Source organism: Canis lupus, chromosome 9 (genome assembly GCF_048164855.1).
Source record: "Canis lupus baileyi chromosome 9, mCanLup2.hap1, whole genome shotgun sequence".
NCBI classification, from domain to species: domain Eukaryota; kingdom Metazoa; phylum Chordata; class Mammalia; order Carnivora; family Canidae; genus Canis; species Canis lupus.
In genome coordinates, this window is record NC_132846.1 from 16575486 (window position 1) to 16603400 (window position 27915).

At 41.4% G+C, this 27915-nt stretch overlaps 1 long non-coding RNA gene across 1 annotated transcript in view; it reads left to right on the top strand.

The window, feature by feature from the left end:
- Nucleotides 1–27407, top strand: part of LOC140639841 (uncharacterized) — a 29870-nt gene extending 2463 nt beyond the window's left edge. The window contains exon 2 of the long non-coding RNA XR_012036490.1: nt 26860–27407. This is a non-coding gene — a long non-coding RNA (uncharacterized lncRNA). The remainder of the gene's footprint in view (nt 1–26859) is intronic.
- The last annotated feature ends 508 nt before the right edge of the window (nt 27408–27915 follow it).

The following is a 27915-nucleotide window of genomic DNA, read 5'->3' on the forward strand; positions in this document are numbered from 1 at the left end:
ATGAGGACAGAGAAAGCCCAGGGCACCTCCTTCCTCCCGCTGGACCCACGTTTTCAGGCAGCTCCCTCGTTCACTTTGGGGCAGATAACCCTGCATCTGAGCACAGAGACCTGCCTGTCGGTTGTACTGGAAAAGACTAGCACCAAACCGGTTCCTTGCCCTTTTACCAAGGGGCTCGTGTGGACCGCGCTCTCAGGATGATTCAGGAGCGGTCATCTGAGCTTGCAGTTGTGAGGATGTGAGGTCTGAGCCCAGGGAGCAAGGAGGGAAGAGGACGCTGGGCTCAAGTGAACCGTCGAGAGCGGTCCAAAGGGAATACAGATCCCGTCTGCAGGCAGCCCTGGCCCCCGGGCTTGTTCTTTGACTGGGGCCTTAATGATAAGGTGGGGTGGGTTTCCCAGTCTCCCGTCTTCTTCCTCTTTCTCCCTCTCCGTTATTTCATAGTATTGGTAAGTATAAGAAACACCATGTATAGATTGCCGTACCTGTCGCCCAGTCTCGACACCATTTAGAAATGGAGGGAATTCTTCATGAGATTTCTCTGAGATTCAAATAAGATCAGACACATAAAAACACTTTGAAAGCTTTGGAAAAATTTTAATTTTCATTGCCAGAGCTCGAGATATCTGTATTGTCCTCATTAGCACAGCCTCCCCCCCCCACCCGCCCCCCGCCGCCTTTAAGGCCTTGAATCTAAGTGGAGGAAAGAGTTAGGTGCATCTTCCACAGTCCCTGAGCCTCGGCCTTCGTCCCTCGGCAGCTTTCCAGCCCCGTGGCAAGCTCCGGGTGCACGTGGCTAGCAGCTCCCCATCCCCACCCACACCCACACCCCCACCCACACCCCCACCGCCAGCCTGGCAGACCTGACCGTGACCCCCAGCTCCGCCGCAGTCTCGGCTTAGAGCAGAAGCCCTAGCTGGGGTTGGGGGGGGCGGTGCCCGGCTGTGGCTGCTGCTCCACCCAAACCCCCTCCCCACCCTCTGCAACCAAGATTATGCTGCAACCTCCCACCGCAGGCACAGGAGGACCATGTCTGGGCCTTTGCGTCACCTGCCACCCCCCTCACCCCCGCAGCACCTCTTTTATCTCTACCCCTTTCTCTCTCTCTCTCTCTCTCTCTGTCTCTCATACACACACACACACACACACCCCGTCCCACGCTATTTGCCAGATGTGCTGCACTGCCAAGAAGAATAAGCCTGAAGACTAAGACGTCTAGCCCGGCAGGTGGGGGGAGGACTGCTATCTCTCTCTGAGCTTGTCCAAGCAGAGGCCTTGAGGGTCCCTCCCCTGGCCCCAACACCTCTTCCTAAACAGAGTGTCCTTTCGTTTAGTTGCTTCCGGGAGTCATCTTAAGTAGGGTGACCCCAGTTAAACTAGTTAACTTCTTCATGATTGCAGGGAATACTTGGAAATCATGAGTTCCCCTCATAGGAGTCTGGTGTCTTGAGTAACTCTCCCTGGTGGAGTGGCTCAGGGGTTTCCAGTTTGAGCTTCTCAAGGAGCTTCCCCTGGTGGGGCCACACCTGGCCACCTTAATCCTGGCCACACTGCTTTGCTTTCTGCAGCTTGGCCTGGAATCTAAGGAGCCCCAGAGGCTCAGGCTAAAGCCCAGGCCAGGCTCAGGCTACCAGGAACTGCCATCAACCTTTGTTCACCACTCGTGTGGCCAAAAGGAAACACCTTTCTGTCCCTCCAGAGTCCCTTCTCTGAGAATTTAGAACAGAAGACTCATACAGAAGGCTGTATGACTCAGGGTCTGTAGTTTGGGCTGCATGAGGAATGAAAAAGTCCTCCCCAGTCCTCCCCACCACATTTTTCTAATTCTCTTCATGGTCCTTCACACCTCTTCTAGGACGGCAAGAGATTGTGTTCCCTGGTGGTGTTATTTTGCTCCGAGTTTTTTCGCAATTCGTGATTTATTCAACAAATATTTATTGAGTGCTGGCTCTCTTCCAGACTCTGTGCTGGGCCTAAAAATTCAGCTTTATTTGTTTTTAAAGATTTTATTTATTTATTCATAGACACACAGAGAGAGGCAGAGGGAGAAGCAGGCTCCATGCAGGGAGCCCGATGTGGGACTCTATCTCGGGTCTCCAAGATCACACCTCAGGCTGCAGGCGGGCCCCAAACCGCTGCGCCACTGGGGCTGCCCTAAAAATTCAGCTTTAAACAAGCTAGATGTGTCTCCTACACACACAGAGCTTATAAATTAACAATAAATCACCCAAATAATATGCATGCAGTTACTTTGTCACGACATTACTCTGGGATCCAGCAGAGATAGAGAAGGTGTGTGTGGCGGGGGTACAGGGGGGTTTGGCAGGGATTGGGGAAGTTCTTCACCATTCCTGTTCTTAAAGTGCTCACGGGTGGTAGGCAGAGCACTTGAGTAGAAGTCAGAAGTCCCAGGGTTCAAGCCCTGGCTTTACCATGTTTCAGTTATGTGGAATAGTTTTCCCGGGACTCCCAACATACCCTGGAGCCCCTCCCATCACAGCCAGGGTAAACTAAGGTATTGTTTACTGGCCTCCCTTCTTTAGGGTGAGAACCCATTTTATTTATCCTTCAATCTTCCCGTGCCTCAGGAAAAGTTGAATTACGGAAACAAAGCCTCTTAGCACCTGATTTCTGAGAGGCAAAAAATGGTCATAATCTCCTTTGTGTACCTTCCAGGTTGTACGAGGGAGTCCAAGTATTAAAGGATGAGATTGTGTGTGTGAGTTTGTAAAGCATAAAAATCGCTAGCACATGGAAGGAGTTCTAAATCTTGAGTTTATAGAAACTGTGATCCAGGCCTCTAATTCTGCATGAAACCCTCTGGGCCGTTGGCTGTTCCTGCACCCAGGCCGGCCGTGAGCTAGCCTTCTGCAGCCAGGGGCAGCCTAGCTGAGCTGGGCTCCCGGATGCAGGATGCGGTGCCGTCGAGGCAACGCCACTCTGGGAGAGAAAAACAGGAACGCAGCCCGGCGCGGGGGGTGGGCGCTGCTCCCCAGTTCCGAGATCCAAGGAACGGAGAGAGTCCAGAGCCCCCTCCGGAGGGCGTCTTTCTCTCCCTGAAGGATCTCACCCGAACCCGCCGTGCCTTTTTCTCAGGCAACCGAATTGAGAGCGCCTGCAAGATGTGCGCGACCCGGCGGTCTGCAGCAGGGCAGCTGTCACCAGGAGGCTTTCGCAGGCTCCGTTCCAGGGACAGGTTCCGAGCTGAGGCGCGCTCCCTCTACTGCTCGGGGCTTGGCTCCGGCGTCTGGGGTCTTGGAGGGCCACCTTCCTATTGCGGACGCTCTTCGCAAGCCGCGGCCTCCGGCAGGCCCTGGGGGCGGGGGCGGGGGCGGGAGGCGACGCTCGGACGTCCGAGAGCAGGCTCCAGCGTCGCCCTCTCCCAGCGCTGGCGCGACCCCGGGGCGGAGTGGCCCCCGAGGTCGTGAGTGCGGAGGCCAGAGTCCGCCCGGGGAGGAGCAGAGTCCACCCTCCGGCCTTTGGTGTCGAAGAACCCTTTCCTCTGTCAGGGCAAGCCTCCCAGGAGGTGGACACTTGTGGTCTCGAAACCTGCCTATTTCCATGTCACACGTTTCAAGCCTGGATTCAGCTGGTGCCAAGTTATGGTCAGAGCCCCTATAGTCAGGGCGCCCCCTGGCGGAAAGGGATCTAGGGTAGCAGCGAGTTTGGGGCCTGGGTTGCGAAGTAGAGAGAAGAGGGGAAACTCAGCGCCAGCTGCACGCTTTGAAATGCGGAGAAGCCAAGACAGGGGTGGGAAGGAGGGGAGGCCGGCCTGCAACTGCGGGGAGCCCCGCGACTCCGATACACAAGCACAGCCCAAGCCCTCTGGCCAACGGGCTTGTGTTTCCCCCCGGTCCTTCGTTCCTGTTTAAATTACGAGCCTGTAAGTGAGCAGCAGAGTGGACGGCGGTGGTTCCTCCCTCCGCTGGACGGACGGGAAGCTCCCACCCTAAGGAACGGGAACACCCCGGAGGCGCGCGCAGTTCGAGGGAAACTTTTGGAGCTACCGAAGCCGAAATGACCGCTTCAGGAAGGGTCCTGGTGGCGGCGCGCTGTTCGCCCTGGGACCCGTGCAGCTGCCTCCAGCTTCCGCGCTTCCTCCCTTCCCTCTCGCAGCAGCCCGAAGCCCAGCAGGGAGCGCCCGGGGCCTATCGCGGTCGCGTCTTCCGCCGAGTCTCCCGGCAGCGCTCGGGGCTTACATTTCTCCGCTCCTCTCCCCTCTGCAATCTCCCATCCCTCCCCCGCCCCCCGACACTGGGCCCGGGCTGAGGTGCGAGGAGCAGCAGGACCGCCTCCCGGCCTCCAGCGCTCTCCGGGAGATTCCCGCGGCTTTGGGTTTTCTGGGGCTTGACCTCGGCGGGCTTCCCCGCCGCTCACCTCCCAGGACGCCGGCGCTGGCGTCGCGATCCGCAGCGCCCTCTTCCAGCCTTCCGGAGAACTGTATCCGCAGGGCCGTCCCGGGGAAGAAGGCTTTGTTCACGTCAGCCCCGCAAGACTGGTGCGGTGTTCAGGCCCTGGGAGTGGTTCATCCGCTGCGGATTTGCCCATCTAGCTATTTATTCACCATACCTTGGGCCCGACCATATGCCTGGCTGCTAATCGTTCCTCCCAGAGCCATAGAGGTGTTAGGATAGACTCTTGGGATCACCCAGCCTCCTGCACCTGCCATTTGACAAGGCTCCTGTGTAGATCAGGACTAGGGAAACTGCTGTGATATCTAAAGCTTTCCTTTAATTATACTTTCCTTTGAAATGTAGCTATAATTTCCCCCTCATATCTGACGGCAATTCCACACGTGTTTGGTGGCCAGTGTAGCAGCTTGCATTTTTTGCATGCCTGCCTGCAGAAATCAAGTGGCCCTACTGGCTGGACACAAGGGGGCTCTGCTTGCTATTGCAGAAGTAGGTGGATAGCACCTAGAAAACACGTTGGATCAAGCATACTTCTGGAACTAGTTACGCTATGAAGGGGTGCCCTCCAGCCCTCCAATTTCTGGCAGAGACTCACCCAGCCAGGCTTTCTTCCCAGTTATTCCCCCTCCTTGGACCCTTGCCAAGACTGTATCCTCTCCACCCCCTTCCTCATGTGCCTAAATTACTCTGCTTTTGTTCTTTTTCACTTAAAATATCACTTCCACTCCCATAACTAAGTCATACCCTTCTTTTAAAAACAGTCCAATTGCCTCTTCCAAAAACTGAGTATCTGGCACACAGTAGGAGCTCAATATTTTTGCAGAATAAATGGATGGATCTAGACTGCACTTGTCTATTACCGTTAATAAGACCGTTCACTCTAATTGAATGATTTCCTGATTGTTTCATATGTTTGTGTTCTCCTTTTGGCTAGACTGTTGGGTCCTTGATTTCAAGGGCTATGCCAAACACTTAGCCATGTCCCGGAAATGGGCGCAGAGCATAGCGGCATTTCATACTGTTGATCATCTCTTTCCAAAATTCGCTCATTGGCTTAAAAGTCACCACTTAGTTATGATTCTCCCCTGCATGCCCATCTCCATGGCTTCAACAGCCAACCTCTCTCCAGAGTTCTAGCCCTATATTTCCAATTGTTTACCTCCTCATATGAATGTCCACCAAACTTAACATATCCCAATCTGAACTCAAAACACTGCCCCAAGTGGCTTCTTGTTCTGTGTTCTTGATCTAGGTGAATGGCATGAAAATCTCCCCCTCCCTACAACCCCACTCTCCCCATTGGCTCTTGTATTAGTCTGCTTGGCCTTTCATAACAAAATACCAGAGACTGAGGGTTTTAAACAACAGAAATTAATTTCCTCACAGTTTTGGAAGCTGGAAAATCCAAGATCTAGGTCTTGCAGGTTCAGTTTCAGGTAGAAACTCTTCCTGGCTTCTGTCCAGCACCTTTCACTGTGTACTCACATGATGTAGAGATCTCTCTCTCTCTCTCTCTCTCTTCTTAAAAGCCACAGTCTTACTAGATTAGGGCCCCACCCTTATGACCTCATTTAACATATTTAACACTATCTCCTAACTACCCTATTTCCAGGTACGGTTACATTGAGGGTTAGGACTTCAACATATGATTTTGGGGCACAAATTCAGTCTAAACCAGCTCTTGAACAATATGCCTGAATATCATCCTTTTCCTCTTCCTCATCCAACTAGTCATAAAGTCCTATCAATTCCACATCTGAGATGTCTCCCAAATCCAGCTCCGCTTCTTCATAGCTAGTTCTTCTCTCCTTTTACTGCCTTCCAAGGCCATTCGTCATCTACTGCCTAATCATGTAGCCCTGATTTCTACCTTTAGGCTCTCTCCAGTCCAGTCTCTGGTCCTTGTCCCCAGGACAGAGTCCAACATATCTCTCCAAACTAATTTCTCCCTGCCTCACTACCTACCCCTCTACACCCTGCTCTCCAGCAAGTCTACACTTCTATTGAAGGAGGTCACTGAGAGGATGTGACTTCTGGCTGACCTGTGAGCTGAACCTGGGTGATCAGAGCATCCTCACCCCCCTCCCCTGTCCTCAGAATGAGCATTCTGCTTGCCTTCTCTGCCCCCAGAAGCTGCCCCACAGCCTTGAGATAGTGATGTGGTGTTGAGACTATCTTGATGGTATATGATTGAACCCAGTGAAGGCCTCTATATCTTAAGATTTGACAGGCTGGTGGGGAAAACTCCTCCTCTTGCAGCCTCTAGGAGAAGCCTCATAATTAAATTCACTTGCTCATTAAACTTATCACCTACTAATCTGGAGTGGTCTGCTTCTTTCTGCAATGTCATCCTACCCTCCTTTTTTGGGAGGGTTGGTTCAGATTATACTAGTAAGCTCCTGAGGTCTCAAACCAACAACTTCTCACCTTTTCATCTTATACAGCTTTATGGGGTACAACTGACATACAAGAAACTGCACATATTTACAGTATAAGATTTGAGTAAGTTTTGGGGTATATATGTACCCATGAAACCATGGCCACAGCCAAGGAAATAAACATATCTAACCCCATGAAACTTTCTCCTGATCCTTAGGAAGCACTCTCTCCTCCTCTCCCTGTACCCATCCCAGTCACTAAGCAAATATTGATCTGCTATCGGATACTACAGATAAGTCATCCCTTTCTAGTATTTTACATAAAAAAAAAACTGTTTTGCACTCTATTTTGTCTGGCTCTTTATACTTAGTGTAGTTATTTTGAGATTCATCAATGTTATTACATGTATCCATAGGTTTTTTTTTTAATTGCTGAGTTGTATTCAGTTGTATGGATATACCAAAATGTGTTATACATTCAGCTGTAGATGCACATTTGGTTTATTTCCAGTTTGGGGCTATTACAAATAAAGATGCTATAAACTCTTATGTCAAGTCTTTATGAAGACATATGCTTTGATTTGTCTTGAGTAAATATGTAGGCGTAGAATAGCTTTCATGCACGACTGTCAGAGCATTCAATCATTTGTCATTAAGGATGTCAGTCATAAGCTTTATGTAGAAGCTCTTTATCAGTTTGAGAGAGTTCCTTTTATTTCTGTGTACTGACGGTTTATGTCAGAAATGGAGAGTAGGTTTCGTCCAGCACTTTTTCAGCATCCTCTAAGATGAACCTATCATTTTTAAATTTTTATTTATTTTTTCAGTTTTTTAAAAGATTTATGTATTCATGAGAGACACACACACACAGAGAAAGAGAGAGAGAGAGAGAGGCAGAGAAACAGGCAGAGGGAGAAACAGGCTTCTTGCAGGGAGCCCGATGCTAGACTCGATCCTGGATTCTGGGATCAGGCCCTGAGCCGAAGGCAGATGCTCAACTGCTATGCCACCCAGATATCCCTCAGTTTTTATTTTTAGTCTATTAATAAGGTGAGTTACACTGATTTTTGAAGTCTAAACCAATCTCACCTTTCTGGGATAAATTCCACTTGGTCATCATTTGTTATCCATTTTTGATATTATTATATTCAAATGGCTGAGGGTTTCTCAAGAACTTTTTATTTATGCTCATGAGGATGTTAATCTGTAATTTTCTTTTCTTTTTTTTTAAGATTTATTTATTCATTTATTCATGAGAAACACAGAGAGAGAGAGAGAGAGGCAGAGACACAGGCAGAGGGAGATGCAGGCTCCATGCAAGGAGCCCGATGCGGGACTTGATCCCCGGTCTCCAGGATCATACCCTGGCCTGCAAGCGGCGCTAAACTGGCTGCCCTGTAATTTTCTTTTCTTATAATGGCTTTGTTTATTTTTGATGTCAGTGTAATTCTGGCTTCATAGAATGAGCTGAGAACTATTCCCACCTCTCCAATTTTCTGGATGAGTCTCTTTTCTTTTAAAGGTTTTATTTATTTATTCATGAGACACACACACACACACACACACACACACACACACACACACACAGAGGCAGAGACAGAAGTAGGCTCCCTGCAAGGAGCCCAATACAGGACCCGATCCCAGACCCCAGGATCATGCCCTGAGCCAAAGGCCAAAGCTCAACCACTGAGCCACCCAGGCGTCCTTCTGGAAGAGTTTCTAAAGACTTTGTATCTCTCTTTTCCCCAAATGTCTGAATGTTTGGTAGACTTCCCCAATGAAGCCAGCTGGCCTGGAGTTTCCTTTGTGGAAAGATTAATATAATATAATATGTAAGATTATATAATATCTAATGAGATATAGAAATATATATTCAGATTATCTATTTCTTCCTGAGTGATCTTTGATAGTTTGTGTCTTTGAAGGAATTTGTCCATTTCATCTAAGTTGTTGAAAAAAACTGTTCATATAAGCTATTTCCTTAATATCCTTTTAATAACTGTAGGGTCTAGAGTTATGTCACCACTTCTTTTATGGCTGATATTAGTAACTTGTGTCTTCTCTTTATCTCTCTTTTTATAAGTCTAGCTAGTGGTTTGCCAGTTTTACTGATCTCAAAGAATCCACTTTTGGTTTCATTGATTTTCTCTATTATTTTTGTTTTCATTTCAATAATTTCTGTTTACATCTTTATTATTTCTTTTATCCTGGTAACATTGTGCTGAATTTGTTCTTCTTTTTCTAGTTTCTTAACATGAAAACTGAGACCATTGATCTGAGACTGTATTAGTTTCCTGTAGTTGCTGAAAAAAACAACTGCAAACTTGGAAGCTTAAAGAACAGAAATTTATTCTCTCCCAGTCTGGAGGCCAGACCTCTGAATTTAAGGTGTTAGCAGGATCACACCACATATCCTGTTCCTTGACTCTAGCAGCTTTTGGTGGCTATCCACAGTCTGTAACTCATGTCTACATCACTCAAATCTGTTTTCACATTGTCTCCATTTCACAGAAGTCTTCTCCTCTGTTTCTCTTTGCCTTTCTCTCAAAAAGATGCTTGGATGGCATTTAGAGCCCCCTTGGATAATCTTAGGTGATTTCCTCTTTTCAAGATCCTTAACTTTATAACTGCAAAGACTCTTTTTCCAAGTAAGGTAACATTCACAGGTTCTGGGGGTTAGGATATGGACGTATCTTTTTGGAGGCCACAGGTCAGCCCACTACAAAGACCTTCTCTAAATAGACATTTTAGTGCTACAGATTTCCCTATAAGCACTGCTTTAGCCATATCCCATACATTTTGATAGGTTGTATTTTAACTTTCATTTTCAAGCCAGAATATTTTCTAATCTCCATTTTGATTTTATTTTTTTTAACTCTTGACTTATACAGACTTATGCTGTTTAATTTCAAATGTCTGGGTATTTCCCAGAAATCTTGCTGATCTATTGTGGTTCTGTGATAATCTTGGTTCTATTGTAATCAGAGTACTAATTTTGTATGACTCAAATCCTTTTAAATTTATTGAGACTCATTTAGTGGCCCAGTATACAATCTATCTTGGTAATCTATGCATTTGATGAGAATGTTTACTCTGCTAAACAGAGTGTTCTATGAATGTCAATTGGGTCAACTTGTCTCACAGAGTTATTAAAGTCTTCTATGCTCTTATTGTTATTCTATCTACTTGTTCTATTAATTACGATGAGAAAGGTACTAAAATCTTCAACTATAATTGTGGGTTTCTTTCTTTCTTTCTTTTTTTTTTTTAAGATTTTATTTATTTATTCATGAGAGAGGCAGAGACACAGGCAGAGGGAGAAGCAGGCTCCTCACGGGGATCCCAATGTGGGACTCGATCTCGGGAATCCAGGATCATGCCCTGGGCCGAAGGCAGATGCTCAACCGCTGAGCTACCCAGGTGTCCCTAATTGTGGGTTTCTTTATTCTCCTTACAGTTCTATTAGCTTTTGCTTCGTGTATTTTTCTGTTATTAGATTTGGAAACATTTAGTAATGTCATGACTCTTGAATTCAACACTTTATCATTATACAATGATCCTTTTCCCTTCTGATATTTTTCTGTGTTCTGAAGTCTTCTTTTACTTTACTTTTTTTTTTTTTTTGAAGATTTTATTCATTCATTCATGAGAGACCCAAAGAAAGAGAGAGAGGTAGAGACATAGGCAGAGGAAGAAGCAGGCTCCATGCAGGGAGCCCGATGTGGGACTCCATCCTTGGACTCTGGGATCATGACCTGAGTCGAAGGCAGACACTCAACCACTGAGCCACCCAGGCATCGCTGAAGTCTTCTTTTTCTGATATTAATATAGCTTTATTTTGATTAGGATTGGATCATATATCTATTTTTCTTCTTTTATTTTTAGCCTATGTGTGTCTTTATAGTTAATGTGGATTCTTGGAAGCAGCATATACTTGGGTCTTGCTTTTAATTCATTTAGACAACTTTTGCCTTTAACTAGGATATATTTCTTGAAGATTTTATTTATTTATTCGTGAGAGAAACAGAAAGAGAGAGAGAGAGAAGGAGAGAGAGAGAGAGGTAGAGACATAGGCAGAGGAAGAAGCAGGCTCCCTCGTGGGGAGCCTGATGTGGGACTTGATCCTTGGACTCTGGGATCATGACCTAAGTCGAAGGCAGACACTCAACCACTGAGCCACCCAGGTGTCCCTAATTAGTATATTTAGACCAGTGCATTTAATGTGTTATTGCTGTTGTGTTGAAGCTCAATTGACCATCTTGTTTGTAGTCTATTTCAGACTTCTTCTTTGTACCCCCTCTGTTTTGGCCTTCTTTTAAATTAATCAGTGCTCTATGATTCCATTTTATCTCCTTCTTTTTGCTTATTAGCTATAATTTTCATTGTGTTATTTAAGTAGTTGCTTCAAGATTTCATTGAACTTACCAGACTTGAAATGATATTATACCAACTAATTTCTTTCTGGCCTTTGTGCCATTGTTGTCACGTATTTTACTTCTAAACATATTATAGGGGCTCCTGGGTGGCTCAGTTGGTTAAACATCTGCCTTTGGTTTAGGTTATGATCCCAAGGTTCTGGGATTGAGTCCCACATGGGGCTCCCTGCTCAGTGGGGAGTCTGCTTCTGCCTCCACCCTCCCCCCTGCTCAAATTCTCTCTCTCATACTCTCTCTCTCTAATAAATAAATAGAATCTAAAATGAATAAGTTATCACTTAAAAAAATAAACATTATAAACACCATAACAAATGTTTGTTACCTTTGTTTTGCAGTCAGCAATCTTTTAATAAAATTTAAATACTAAGGAAAAAAGTCTTATATTTCACATATACTTGCTATTTCTGGTTCTTTTCAGTAGATCCATGTTTGCATCTGGTGTTATTTTCCTTCTGACTGAAGAACTTCTTTTAAACATCTCTTGTAGTTTTGATGGTGATTAATTCTTTCAGCTTTCACCTATCTGAAAAAGTCTTTATCTTCATTTTTCAAAGATACTTTTTTCATTACATATAGATTTATAGATGAACAGTGTTTTTTTTTTTAAGTTATTCTACTCTCTTCCCGCTTACACTGATTCCAGGGACAGCACAAAAATGAGGTGTATTGGGAGGGTTTTACCCCTCCTAATCTCTATTAACTCCCCACCCAATCTCTATAAACTCACTCCAGACTCATACGGAAAGTTTATTTTTATTACCTTGTATGAGTATGGTTTCATGGCCCTGCCTCCCATCTATTCTAAAGGCATGTAAGATTGTTACCTCTTACTGCATCCTATATGGAAATGAATCATTATTTTAAGCCCTTTCAAGTATGGAATGACATTATCATGGTTATTCTTCTATTGCCTTAATCTCTTATAAATTATCTATCAAGATGCATTTTTTTGGGAAAGTGAGGTGGAAACTACATTATAAGTTTTCAAAAGGTTACCTTGTGTTTCAGTTGAAGTTGTTCATTAAAACTTTGCCCCCTTTAGAAACAAGGTATTAAGAAAATATAGATTGAATTCCAGACCAACTGTAAGAAATTCATTTGCCTGGGCATTTTGAAATCAAAGTTTGGGGAACATTTTTAGATAAAGGAAAAGTCCTGGACATATTCCAGGAAATGTTCCAGGCATTTGGCATTTGTACAAGAGAAATATAGTATTTTCTCAATTTTTATAGACGAGGAAACAAAGGCTCAGTAGGGTTACATTGCCAAATTACATAGCTAGTAAGTATTAGAGCTAAGCTTTCATTGTTAGCATGCTATATTCCAAAACTTAAGAGGAGTCATAGCCTAGACAAACAGAGACTTTAAAGAATTCTCTATCACCTATTCATATCTTCTAATTGTATAGTTATTTAGATAGCAAGATAATTTGAATGTCCACTCAACTGCTTAGAGAAATATTTTGTATTTCCCCTTTATCTGATCCAATAGTTCTCAAACTTTAATGTGCATAAAAATTACTTTATTTAATGTGTATAAAAATCAAATTATACGCACAAAATTGTGTCACCATTTTATAGGAATTTCTAGAATAATTTTTATATCATTAGATTTTTATCCTAAACATGATCACATTTAAAACCTAACAACCTAGTACTGTGGCACTACACTCTACTCTTTCCACTCTATGACAATGTTGTTCCCTGATTTCCAACAAAGAGGTTACGGTCCTTTTAGGAAAATGTAGTAAAAAGGAACACATTGTAGGGAAGAGTATAGTTATCCTGTTTGTAGGACTTTACTTTCACCATTAAAGGAGTGTGACTAATGTACCTAGAGAGTTGAAATTCTTTTTTGCAGTCAAGAAGATGACTTCTTAAAGGATAAAGTTAAGCATAGAAATTTTATCTAAGACAGTAGCTCTCAAATTTTAGATAGCATGAGAATCACCTCAGAAGCTTGCTTTAAGTATAGAGTCTTGAATGGGAGTTCTGATTCTGGTAAAGGAAAGTAGCTTATATCAGACTAAGCCTTCTCAGACAACAATAATAAACTCTGGACAACACACACACACACAATAATATGAAGGCACTAGAAAGTGATCTAAAGCAGGCAGAAGCTGAAACTGAAGGGGGTTCTAGTCTTTAGTGGACTCACAGAGTAAGAATCAATTTTACAAGGCTAATCCAGTGAGGGCACTACTCAGACCACACAGCACAGGGCAGATAGAAGACAAGCAGAAAAGCCTAGTTTTTTGAACTTGAGGTATCAGAGGATGGAATCAGAGGCTGCAAGAATATCTGGGAAATAAAGGGAGGGAAATCCCAGAACAGAGGAAACCATGTGCAGGATAAGAGCAAGAGTGGGGAAGGGAGACCCAAAACTTGGATTTAAATGCCTCTCAAATCATAAGCTAATTCCTGAAATGTATATGTACAGGAGATAGTCCAAGGAGCTCAGCTAAAAGCAGTATGTGGAAGAATGTAAAAGCTGAGCAGGAGAGCTTGAAGTTCCATTCTTACCAAGTTAAATGGATTCAGTGAGCACTTCTGCTCTCCATTGAAGAAAGCTTGCGTTGGAAGAAAAGGCAATGTCACAGGACTAAAAGATTGGTCTCCAATGTGACGGGCAAATAAATATATCTAGCAATGTGTAAAAACAATGCTCCACAAGTTCAAGGGAAGTCAGCTAGGAAATTTAACTGCCTGGTGGAACAAAAGTCAATATTCTTCAAAGAATAACAGAAGACAAGAATCCAGAATCTAAAAACTTTAACATGTATTATTAATAATGGTCGGATTATAATAAAAAATAACTAGGCATGTAATGACAATAGGAGATAATTCTTAAGGTCAAAAGTGAAAGCAGGGATCCCTGGGTGGCGCAGTGGTTGGGTGCCTGCCTTTGGCCCAGGGTGCGATCCTGGAGACCCGGGATCGAATCCCACGTCAGGCTCCCTGTATGGAGCCTGCTTCTCCCTCTGCCTATGTCTCTGCCTCTCTCTCTCTCTCTCTCTGTGATGACTATCATAAATAAATAAAAAAAATTAAAAAAAAAAGTGAAAGCAGTTAATTGAAACAGACTTGTAAATAACCAAGATGTTGGAATTAGCAGAAAAGTACATTTAAAGAGCTAAATATATATAATAAAATATGTATACATTCAAAGACAAATTACATCATTATAATAAGAACTGAACAAATGGGGGAACATTCTCAGGGAAATGGGAAAATATTTTAAAAATCAAATGGAGGGCAGCCCGGGTGGCTCAGCAGTTTAGCACCTGCCTTCAGCCCAGGGTGTGATCCTGGAGACCCGGGATCGAGTCCCACATCAGGCTCCCTGCATGGAGCCTGCTTCTCCCTCTGCCTGTGTCTCTGCCTCTCTCTCTCTCTCCCTGTGTCTCTCATGAATAAATAAATAAAATCTTTAAAATAAATAAATAAATAAATAAATAAATAAATAAATAAATAAAAGCAAAGCCCAGGGACCTGGGAGACAATATCAAGTGATCAAAAAGCATATAGCAAAGATTAAGTTCCTGCCTTTCTGGATCATTAAACAAGGAGAGGGGAATTTTCTGTTTCAAAATATTTCTATCATTCAGTGAAGATTTTTATTGTTTCTGGAATTACCATCAGAATTTTTATCCCTGAATAATGGTATTTCTTGCTATTAGATTGGTTATGTCATTAAAGAGGTCCAGTCACTCCATCAACGGTGTGGCAAAACACCTCACCAGCGTGATCAGTCCATTAAATTGTGGATGCTTTGATTAAGCTTTAGCAACAAAACACCCTTCTGGGCAATGTGTTACAACAGGGCTTCTTCTATCTGCTTCACTAGCTAACCAAAACATGGCTCATTATTGCTTCACTTGAACTTCTCCTTCCAGCAGAAAATCCGTCAGAATCTTTGATAAATATCTATAAAATACATATAACATATAATGTATTTATATGATATATATATTTAGCTTTCCTCCCCCAGAGGATTGGGAAGAGCATTGTAAAAGGAAATCATATTGTCTTTTTTGCCACCTTCCTTTAGCTGAATCTCATATTTTTGAAAATAATGAAATTCTTCTTTCACCAGTTTGTCTAGATCTACTTTTTTGTTTTGAAAGTCTGGCTGAAGATTTCTTTCCAGTACAATTAATAGAGTGATAACTCCACAATGGTCTATCTGTACTTAAGCTGGTTGATATTTTCCAACATGTCTTCAAGGAGAAAGAAGTTTCTTTCATACATGATCATAGCTGATAGGTTGGTTGCTATGGTAAATGTTTCCCAGGTAAAATGATACCACTGAGTGGTTTTTGCAGGATCTGCCATACTTGGTCAGAGAACTCGGTGGCAGTTCTATTCAAAGACTCACTGATTCGATGCCTGTTTAGCCAACATCTTTCATGCTGTTGAAGCTGAAAAGTATCCAACAGAAGTATCCATGCTTAAAGTTCACTAGATACTGGGCTGTGTCCTGCTTAAATTTCTGGGCCTTAACATCCTGATTCATGTAGCAGTAGAAAATACTTCTCAGACATTTTATAGCCAAACTCCTGGATCCTTCTCTTGTCATAATCAATGTGACAGTTTGCAAGGGTTAAGGACCAAGTCCAAGAAGCACAGTATAGGCTGTACTGGATCTTGGTATTCTGGTCATCATCACATATTCTGGTGGAAAAGACACTAGACTGGACTAGACTTCGAAACAACAGCAATATTAACTTGACAATTCTGTAATAATATTCTGATTCAACATCCCACAGGGTTTAATGATCAGATCTTAGAAGATTAATGCTTTTGAAAGGTTAATAAACTGAGAGAGACCTTAAGAAATTGAATGCAGGGCAGCCCCGGTGGCGCAGCGGTTTAGCGCTGCCTGCAGCCCAGGGCGTGATCTGGAGACCCTGGATGGAGTCCCATGTCAGGCTTTCTGCATGGAGCCTGCTTCTCCCTCTGCCTGCGTCTCTGCCTCTCTCTCTCTCTCTCTCTCTGCATCTCTATGAATAAATAAATAAAATCTTAAAAAAAAAAGAAATTGGATGCGGAGGACATGACTCTATGAGGTGAATTTGCAATGTCAAATTATCGGTTCTAATTGGAAGCATCACAAGCTAAATTTAATGTTTGGTCTAGACTCTCTCTGCTCCAGGGCCTTCCACCTCATTTGGCCAAGAGCCCCACAACCTTACCATGGGCTCAGGCTGTGGCCTTACCATTTGGTTCTTATTTATAGTTTATATTTGTTCATTTACTATAAGCATATTTCCTTTATGTCCTTGAGCTTTAAAATCCTTATCTGCTAATTTCCACATTGGAGTCATCCTAGTGTTGGTATCCACAGATTATCTTTTGTGTATGGGTCTCATTTTCTTTTTTCTCCATAGTAATGTTGGATTGCATCCATTGTAATGATTCATCATAGAAACTCCTTGGGTCTCCAGCTGAGTTTTACTTGTAACTGTGGCTTCTCTTTAAGAAATAAAACCATAAGTTCAGAAATTCCTTCCATTCCACTACTTATTAGAACTTTCTCATACTTTTCAGTTGGCAACTCCATTCACTGCCTAGCCTTCTGGAATCTCATCCTATTTATGTGCTGCTTACATTCAGTCAAAAACTCAAAGATATGTTATGCTTATTTCTGGAGCTCTTTTTTGTCATAGATCCTTCCTTTCTAGATTCCAGCTACGTTATCCTCCTCAAACATTGATCTCTGTCTCAGCCTAGCAAAAACACTATATGCTGCTTGAGATCCCTTCTCTGTGTCTTTGTCTAAATCATCCTTGCAAATAGAAAGCTGGGGTGATCATAGAGCTCTCATTTATTTCTTTTTTTTTTTTTTTTTCAGAATCACAGTTCTGAACTAGTTGTGGTCCAATGTCTGAAAATTTGTTTCACGTGTTTTTCCTAGTTGTCTACTTGCAGATGGTGAGAAGGCACACTTGGCGCCAGTTAGTCATGGCTGGAAGAGGGATCAGTGAGCTATTTTTTTTAAATTCCCAGCAATCTTCAAACCAAGAGCTAGTGTTAGTAGAGGGACGTTTGTATGGACACAAAACATGGAATTAGATTTGGGCTGATGTGTTTTCTCCCAGGAAGCAGCTATAGAAAATGATTATGTAAGCCCCTGTGCCTAAATCTCTCAGGGATCAATCATTGCTTCCAATTTACTAGGCAAAGATAACATCATGTGCCCCCAAAGTAAAGGTGTTTCTGTTAAATAAAGTGCACATCCAACTGGACTAAAGGAAGTCACTGGCTGTTGAAGTGCAAGCCCTCATCAAAGAAACAACAAAATAACCACAAGGTTAAATTTTTAAAAAAGATTATTTATTTATTTATTTATTTATTTATTCATTCATTCATTCATGAGAAACACACAAAGAAAGAGGCAGAGACATAGGCAGAGGGAGAAGCAGGCTCCCTCCAGGGAGCCTGATGTGGGATTCGATCCCAGTATCCCAGGATCACGACCTGCGCCAAAGGCAGATGCTCAACCACTGAGCCACCCAGGTGCCCCCACAAAGTTAAACTGAAGAGACTTTGAGAGAAACCAACCAGGATTTCCAAACTTTGAAGTGAAATAACAGGAACTTTTAAAGTAGGTCATGGATCAGGTGGAGAGTTTTATTGGTCAAGATTCAATGAAAAAAGCAGAATCCCTAGGAAGTCTAGATGACAGGTAAGAATACAGATGGAATAAGGTAGATTGATATAGATAGCTATACTGAGATATATTTCACACACACACACACACACACACACACACACACACACACACAGTGCTTTTTTTTTTTTTTAATAGGAATTTGACCTCAATTGTAGAAGCTGGTCTAGAAGGTCTCAGGCTGTTTGTTGATTTTACCTGAAATTAGAGCTAGAGTTCACAGGGTAGGCAGGGGGAAGGGAAGATTGATTTTAAAATGCAAGAGAGAAAAGACAAACTGGACCCCATAAGCATGACCTGAAACCCACAAGGATGAATTGAAAACTGTGTCAGTTCTCACTGCTTCTCGTCTTGGTGGCACGAGTGTCCCACAGGAAAACTGGTACCTGGTTTAGGAGTTGGAAAAGCTGAAGGAGAATCTAGGAGAAGATGGAGCTGTTGCAGACCAACAAGGTGAGCTTGCCAGTGAGTGGCAATGTATGGGAACTCTTAAAAAATAAATAAATAAATAAAAAGGCTGTGCTCATTTTTCCCTTTAAGTCTCATACAAGAATGTCTCCTGTGGCTCCACCCTAACTAGAAACATACAGGAAAGAGAATTCTGGGAAATGTAGTTCAGCATAGCCTGCTGATACATTAAAAAACCACACAGAAGTACTTAGCTCCTTTTCATCGGTGTAAATCAGCAGTTATCAAATGGAGTGGCAATAGGTAACCAAGACCAGAGCTAGTCATGTGGCAAGAACTCGAGTCCCACGAAGTTGGCAGTCATTGATAGGAGACTCTGCGAAATACTTGTACTTAACATGAATATCTGGCCAAGTGGAAATAGAATATTAGCAGTCTGGATACAGAAGTTTAGCCTCCAATATAGCAGCTTCAGCAGACACAGTGGAGAGAGACTATAGAGAGGAAGTTCTTCTGCTTGGATTTTTTAGCGTTTCAATATTTTTCTCATGGGCCCTAGGGTTCTGATTTACCAAAATTTATATTAACCAGACTTCAATTGAAAATTAAAACAACAACTTGGGGACAATAAGGGAACCAAGTAGAATATACATTTCCTGTTTATGGGGGAAAACCAGGCCTAAGAGGACCTTTTCTTCTTAAGGACAATAAGTAGAAATAAAGTGAACACAAGGGGATATAAAAAGATTCTAAAAAATGAAAAATGGAGAAAATAATTTTAAGATGGGTAAGAAGAAATGTGTAAAATAGGTTTTCTGCAAAAACAGGACATCTGCTTAGTGTTCTCAGAAAAAATCTTATTCTATGAAATAAGACATAGAAGATGATATAAAATACCAGACTGGGGTGGAAAGAAAGCTGATTGAGAGGCAGGCAGAAATATATAAAGGAAGTGGGTTAGTTTAAGGAGAAACATAATTAAACAATGAAATGACATACATTATATTTAATTTAATACGTATTATTATTACATTATTTGATACATTATTTTAATGTATTTAATACATTACATATTTAATGCAATAATTAAAATACATATTTAATAGATTATTTTAATACACATATTACATTATTTAATACGTATATTAAATCTGTATTAAAAGCAGTAAAATTCAGATTTATTTTTACAATTTTGATGCTTTATATTATGGGTTGTTGAAAATAGATGCAAAGTGGAGAAATCAATGTAATAATCACCATTTATTTATTTATTTTTATTTATTTTTATTTTTTTTTAATAATCACCATTTAATCATCATTCAACTTAGTTACCAATATTTTATGAATCATTTTATTTTATTTTATTTTTTCTGGGATAAAGGGTTTTATTTTATTTTATTTTATTTTATTTTATTTTATTTTATTTTATTTTATTAATTTTTGTATATGTTTTTATTGGAGTTTGTTTTGCCAACATACAGTATAACACCCAGTGCTTATCCTGTCCAGTGCCCCCCTCAGTGCCCATCACCCAGGCACCCCAACCCCCCCCACCTCCCTTTCCACCACACCTTGTTCGTTTCCCAGAGTTAGGTGTCTCTCATGTTCTGTCACCCTCACTGATATTTCCCACTCATTTTTTCTCCTTTCCCCTTTATTCCCTTTCACTATTTTTTATATTCCCCAAATGAAGGAGACCAGATAATGTTTGTCCTTCTCCGACTGACTCATTTCACTCAGCATAATACCCTCCAGTTCCACCCTGGTTGAAGCAAATGGTGGGTATTTGTCGTTTCTAATGGCTGAGTAATATTCCATTGTATACATAAACCACATCTTCTTTATCCATTCATCTTTCAATGGATGCTGAGGCTCCTTCCACAGTTTGGCTATTGTGGACATTGCTGCTATAAACATTGGGGTGCAGGTGTCCCGGCATTTCACTGCATCTGTATCTTTGGGGTAAATCCCCAGCAGTGCAATTGCAGGGTCATAGGGCAGATCTATTTTTAACTCTTTGAGGAACCTCCACACAGTTTTCCAGAGTGACTGCACCAGTTCACATTCCCACCAACAGTGCAAGAGGGTTCCCTTTTCTCCGCATCCTCTCCAACATTGGTTGTTTCCTGTCTTGTTAATTTTCCCCATTCTCACTGGTATGAAGTGGTATCTCACTATGGTTTTGATTTGTATTTCCCTGATGGCCAGTGATGTGGAGCATTTTCTCATGTGCTTGTTGGCCATGTCTATGTCTTCCTCTGTGAGATTTCTGTTCATGGTTTTTTTTTTTTTTTTTTAAGATTTTATTTATTTATTCAGAGAGAGAGAGAGGCAGAGGGAGAAGCAGGCTCCACGCAGGGAGCCTGACATGGGACTTGATCCTGGGTCTCCAGGATCACACCCTGAGCCACAGGCGGCACTAAACTGGCCACTGGGGCTGCCCCTGTTCATGTCTTTTTCCCATTTCATGATTGGATTGTTTGTTTCTTTGCTGTTGAGTTTAATAAGTTCTTTATAGATCTTGGATACTAGCCTTTTATCTGATAGGTCATTTGCAAATATCTTCTCCCATTGTGTAGGTTGTCTTTTAGTTTTGTTGACCGTTTCTTTTGCTGTGCAGAAACTTTTTATCTTGATGAAGTCCCAATAATTCATTTTTGCTTTTGTTTCTCTTGCCTTCATAGATGTATCTTGCAACAAGTTGCTGTGGCCAAGTTCAAAAAGGGTGTTGCCTGTGTTATCCTCTAGGATTTTGATGGATTCTTGTCTCACATTTAGATCTTTCATCCATTTTGAGTTAATGGTGCAAGAGAGTGGTCTAGATTCATTCTTCTGCATGTGGCTGTCCAATTTTCCCAGCACCATTTATTGAAGAGACTGTCCTTTTGCCAGTGGATAGTCTTTCCTGCTTTTTCAAATATTAGTTGAATTTTATGAATCATTTAAAAAATCTGTCTTTCCAGGGGTGCCTGGGTGACTCAGTTGGTTAAGCAATCTACTCTTGATTTCAGCTCTGGTCATGATCTCAGGGTTGTGAGACTGAGTTCTGTGTTGGGATCCACCCCCCTGGAACCTGCTTGTGATTTTCTCTCTGCCCCTCCCCTTCTTACCCCCTCATGTGTGTCTGTCTGTGCATGCATACTCTCTCTCTCTAAAAAAAAAAAAAAAAAAAAAAAAAAAAACTTTCTCTTTTTTTGGACTAATATATTTTAAATCAAATCCCCAAGATAATATAGTTTTACCTGTAAATACTTCAGTATCTCCGTCACCTGAAGTCATTCTTTTTTCTTTTTTTTTTTTTTTAACGTAACCACAATTCCATCATCACACTGAATAAGACTTATAATATTTACTTAGTACATCTAATGCCTGGATGGTATTCAGATTTCCTCAACTGTCTCAACAATTATTTCTTCAAGCACTTGGTTTATTTAATCAGAAACCAAACTCAATCCACACATTACATTTAAGTGATAATCTATAAAAAATTGAACTGACACCAAAAGAAACCAAACTAGTAATATGGAGGAAATACATGAGAAGCTTGCTAAAATTACAAAGGAAAGAATAAAGAGATGAAAATGACAAGTCACAAGCAAGAAGCTAGTGATAATGTAAGACAGAATAAAGAACCTACATTTGTATGGTTGGTATTGTAAAAGTAAATCATGAACACTTGAAACATAAGCAATAATAAAAAATATAGCAATGAAAAATGATTTTAATAAGCTAAGTAAAGAACTGTGTCTGCATGTTGAAAGGATTAACTGAAAGTTAATGAAAATGCACTAATATGGGCAGCCCTAGTGGCCCAGCGGTTTAGCACTGCCTTCAGCCTGGGGTGTGATCCTGGAGACTGGGGATCGAGTCCTGTGTCCGGCTCCCTGCATGGAGCCTGCTTCTCCCTCTGCCTGTGTCTTTGCCTCTCTCTCTCTCTCTCTCTCTCTCTCTCTCCGTGTCTGTCATGAATAAATAAATAAAATCTTTAAAAAAAAAAGAAAATGCACTAATATGTGCACTAATTCTCAACTTGAAGTTCTCCATGGATGAGTTTCAGGGTAGCAATGAAAATTTAAAATTAGAACCAAAAAAAAAAAAAAAAAGAAGAAGAAGAAGAAAAAAGAAAATTGTAGCCAAATTTAATCTACCACACATGCTGATATTATAATTTTTCATTGAGATATGTCAAGATCAGAGGTTCTTAATCCTTTTTATAGGTCTTATATCCCTATAAGGATTTTTTTGAGATTTTATTTATTTATTTATTCACGAAAGACAAAGAGAGAGAGGTAGAGACAGAGGTAGAGGGAGAAGCAGGCTCCATGCGGGGAGCCCGATGCGGGACTCAATCCCAGGACTCCAGGATCACGCCCTGGGCCAAAGGCAGGCGCTTAACCGCTGAGCCACCCAGGCGTCCCCTCTATAAGGATTTAATTAAAGTTATTGTTCTTTGCCCCAGAAAAATGTGCATATATTTACTTTTTAAACAAATGCCACATGGTTTTGTTACAAAGGTATTCCACTTCAGGTACCAATTTCTCTTTTAGTTAACTACTGCTGTATAATGAAGTGTCCAAAACTAAGTGGATTAAAACATAGCAATTAATTATTTCTCATGATTTTGTAGGTTGATTGGGAGATTCCTCTGCTGGTTTCTCATGGTCTAAATTAGTAAGAAAGTTGTCTGGGCTAAAGGTCACGAATCATCTCACTCTTATGTTAGACAGTTGGTTCAAACTGTTGGCTAGTGCACCTCAATTTTCCTCTGTGGGGCCTCTCATACTCTAAATTGGGGAGCACAAATGATGGCCCACAGGCTAAAACCAATCCTTTGCCTATTTCTATCAATACCTGATTTATTTGAATATGGCCACATTAATTTATTTACATGTTATCTATGGCTGCTTTCACACTATAATTGTAGAAATGAATAGTTACAACAGAGGGGTGCCTGGCTGGCTTAGTCAGTGGAACCTGCGACCCTTGATCTTGGGGTTGTGAGTTTGAGCCCCACACTGGGTGTAGAGATTACTTGAGAATAAAATCTTTAAAAAACAACACCCCCCTCAATCAGAAACTAAAAAGCCCACAAAAAGCCAAAAAGATTTACTATGAGGATCTTCACAGAAAAAAGTTCTTGGACGCCTGTTTTAATTCACTGATCTTTAGAGCATAGGCTGGCACATGAGAAGAGCTTTATTCATATCCAAACCAGATGCAGACAATGAAATATTGGATATGATGCTTTAGTAGTATCAAACTTTTAGAGGTCTTGGGAGGGAATTAAGTTCTTATGCATGTTGGAGAAATAGAAGTAATTACGGCCAGAGGACGGATGGGAGTAAATACAGCCAGAGGTTCTTGGAAAGATCTCCCATCAAGAATTGTAGTCTATTTCCCACCCATTCAATCTGGGTGTGTCTTGTACGACCAATAGAATGTGATGAAAGTGGACACGTCACAAAAAGAATCCAGTCTAACCTAATGGAGGATGAGAGGCTTCATGGACAGAAACTGAGATTCCACAGCTCATAGCCAGGAACAACTGCCAGACATGTGAGTGAGGTCAGGGCATAGCTTTCAGCCCAGCTGATTATCCAACTGAATGCAGTTTGCAAGCATGCCATGTAGAACTGCCTAGCTCACCCACAGAAGCAGGGCAAATAATAAATCATTGCATCTCTAAGCCACTATATTTTGAGGTATTCTGCTAAATATAAAATATTTGCTAAATATAAAACATAAACAAAAAAAAATCCAGAAGCATTTAGATAGAAGTAAGTTGTCTTTGAAGAAATAAAAATCATGTTATTCCCAGATATAAAATATTGAGGTATCAGATGACAATAGAGTGATATCTACAGAATTTAGAGGATAATAGTTATCAGTAAAATGTAACATGTAAACATTTTTAAGAATATATGCTAGAATTAATGACATACAGCAAGTCTGAGAAAAGTAGGATCCAGATAGCTCTTGGAGTCTCAGATGTAAACATTTAAGGACCTCTTCTTTGGGGCCTTATTATTTGATGAAAATATATTCTCATTGTCTGAGAGGAACATACCTGCCCTTCTCAACTTAGGGACATATAAGGTAAAAAAACAACCATGTATTATTTAAGGATAATGAACAGCTTCAAAGTAGTATTGTGCATGCTGTCAAGGTTGAAAGTTAAAGAAAAAAGAGTTTCATTGTGAATATATTTTCCTACATGCCTATAGAGCACATAATATACTAAAAATTAATGATATTTTTGAAAGATGGTAATAAAATCGTACAGTTATAATGGTTTTATCATTTTTCTTTTGTGAACATTTAAGGACCTTTTTAAAAAAGACTTTATTTATTCATGAGAGACACAGAGAGAGAGAGAGAGAGAGAGGCCGAGACACAGAGGGAGAAGCAGGCACCTCGCAGGGAGCCCGGTGTGGGACTCCATCCTGGGACTCTGGGATCACGCCCTGAGCTGAAGGCAGACACCCAACAACTGAGCCACCTGGGCATCCCAACATTTAAGAACCTTTGTTTTTTAGTTTTTTTTAAATGTTTCTAACACTTCAGACAGATGATAACTTAAGTGATAAAGTAATGGTTAGTATGAAAATTCATAAAGTTTAAAACTTGTTTCAGTCAACATTAAAGGTTTATTTGTTTTTTTTTTTAAGACTTTATTTATTTATTCATGAGAGACACACACACACAGAGAGAGGCACAGATGCAGGCAGAAGGAGAAGCAGGCTCCATGCAGGGAGCCCGACATGGGACTCGATCCCAGGTCTCCAGGATCATGACCTGAGCCCAAGGCAGATGGTCAACCGCTGAGCCACCCAGGCATCCCTTAAAGGTTTATTTGTAAACTCACGGAGATTTTCTTAAAGGAACATTGCGTTAGAGACATGAAAACATTTAGTGAGCCTGATGGTTTTGTGATAAACAATCAGTTTGACTAGCTTCCTACTTTGATGGACTTTTAAGGTAATTCTAGACCATTTATTTTTAGACAGTCTCAAACACAGCACTATATTTCATTTTGAACAATTTTATATCATATTACTATATAGCTCAGTGAGAACATTTCTTGTTTAACTAGAAATCTAGGCTCTAGATTACTATTCTTAGCCTGCAAAACATAAAAACCAGCAAACATCATATAAAACCAAAAAGGTATTGTATCAATCAGAATAGATTATGCAGTAGTAACAACAACAAAAACCTCAGTAGCTAAACCATGTCCATTGTGATTCAGCAGAGTGTTCCACTCACTTGTGGCCACTGGGAACTCCAGGCTGTCAGAGGAGGCGTCCTCTCTAGCAGAGCCCATCTCTACTCTGGAGGACAATTAAGCACCAGGTCTCAAAGTGCCACATTTCATTTCTGCTCACAATTCACAGACGAGAACTAGACACTTGGCCTCACTGAACTGTGAAGGGGCCAGGATGGACGTTCCTAACATGTTCCCAGAAGTGTGGAAATATTTGGTGAATGGCGTTAATGACTACAACAGACATTGTTTTCTGTAGGCTTTGGGACAGAACTTCAATTCAACATAGCTGTTGTCATTTCTTTCAGGATCAGCTGTACCCCATTAGGGGCAAGGAAATTAGTCTACAGTAGTAGCCACTAGACTGGTCGAACCCCAAGGGAGTTGCCTGGATGATTGTATTGAAAGGCCACTTAGACATATACATGGCAGACAAAACACACGGCCACAACCCTTATCATCAATTTTAGCTCCTACTTTTCTCCTGAAATTAAAAACTGGGATAAAATATCAGTCTATAGGGGATGAGCTTTTAAGACTCTGGTTTGGATGTTAATTCACCAGACTCTTAACCAGAGACCTAGCTTCTCTAGGGTAAGCAAACTCTGAAAGCTTACACAATGATTGCCTAAGACAAAGCAATTAGGGAGTTTCCTGATGACTCACTGTTATATTTCATTGCCTTCACCCTTCTACTTCTTTAGGTTTTTTTATCCTTTGCTTCTGCCCTCATGGCCTACCCATCTTGCCTCCCCAGGCTCCAGACAATTTCTCCCTCTCCCAGATATACTACCCCAAACTCGCATCTACAAAGCTGGCCGGAAGTGGGTTACAGTGGATAGGGGTGGTTTGGGGAGATAGCACTGTGATCACTCACCAGCAGCAGCCCAGGCAGTCAGGGCCAGTGAAAGACTTGGGGTCCACTATTTGTCCATATAGCACTTTTGTGCAAATTAGAAAAAGATGTTCCCTCCTTCCTCTGGAAATAGACATGGTTCCATTTTCTAAGTATAGAAAATTCTTGTGACTCTACAATGGGAAAGAAAGGGTAATAACAAGTGTAAGAGTCAATTGTACTCAAATAACGTGAAATCCAGTTAAGCATGGGGGGGCCGGAGTTCATTCTCAGTGGGTGGATTAATCACTTTGAGCCTCAGTTTCCTTATGTGTAAAATGGGAATTATAAGCTGTTGTGATGATAAAATATGTGTAAAACCTCTGATTCTCAACTCCCTTAGGCCCTATAGTGGAAATTCAATAAATTAATTTTCCTTTCCTTTCTTTCGCAGCAGAAATGCCCCAATACTGCAGCAGCTGGGGCCCATTGTCTTCAGGAGTGCTAGGAGGAGGAGAAACCACTGAAATGACTTCCAAATCTAGTCCTTCAAGGCACTCTACACCTACTAACATGGTTATCTTTCAGGGTCATTCTTGTGGAAACCATGACAGTCTTGTCATCCCCCGAAATTCCCTCCTGCTACTCTTTTGCAGTCAACCCCGTTCACCCCAAGCCCCTGGCAACCACAGATCTGTTTAATGGCCCTATAATTTTACCTCTCCAAGAACTTCATGTAAATGGGATCACACAATATATAGTCTTCTGAGTGTGGCCTCTTTTACTTTATTTTTCATAATATGTTTGAGATTTATCGATTTTGTTACATGTATCAGTAGTTCATTCCTTTTTGTTGCTGAGGAGTATTCCATTGTGTGAATGTACCACAGTTTGTTTATTCATTCATTCACCAGTTGAAGAACATATGGGTTGTTTCCAGGTTTTTTTGCCTGTACGTCTGTGCAGTTAGGAATAAAGCTCCCGGAAGCATGTAAATACTGATTTGTGTGTATGTGATCAGTCATTACTGTTCATTTCTCTTAAGCATATCTCTAGGCATGGGATTGCATGCTGGGTCATATTATAGGTTTATGTCTATCAGAAACTGCCAAGCTGTTTTCCAAATCAGCTATACCACCTTGGATTCCCACCAGCAACATGTGAGAATTCCATTTGCTTCTCCAAACTTACCAGCAACTCTTCAAACTCAATTTCTAATCTCTGCAATGGGAAGAAAAAAGAAAAGAATGTAGTAACAATAAAAGTGAAGAGTAGTGGTAATATGCTTTGAAAGTTATAATAGTACCATATAACTACATATAGATGTATGGTGATATCTTTAAGGTAAGCAATTGGGTGAAACAGGTTTAAGGGATACTTAAATTCACAGAAAATATAATTCAGCCAAACAAAGCCTGCAACTTTTCTGAGGGGTTTGGTTTCCTATAAAAACAACTATATATATATATATATACATATGTGTATATATATATATATATATATATATGAA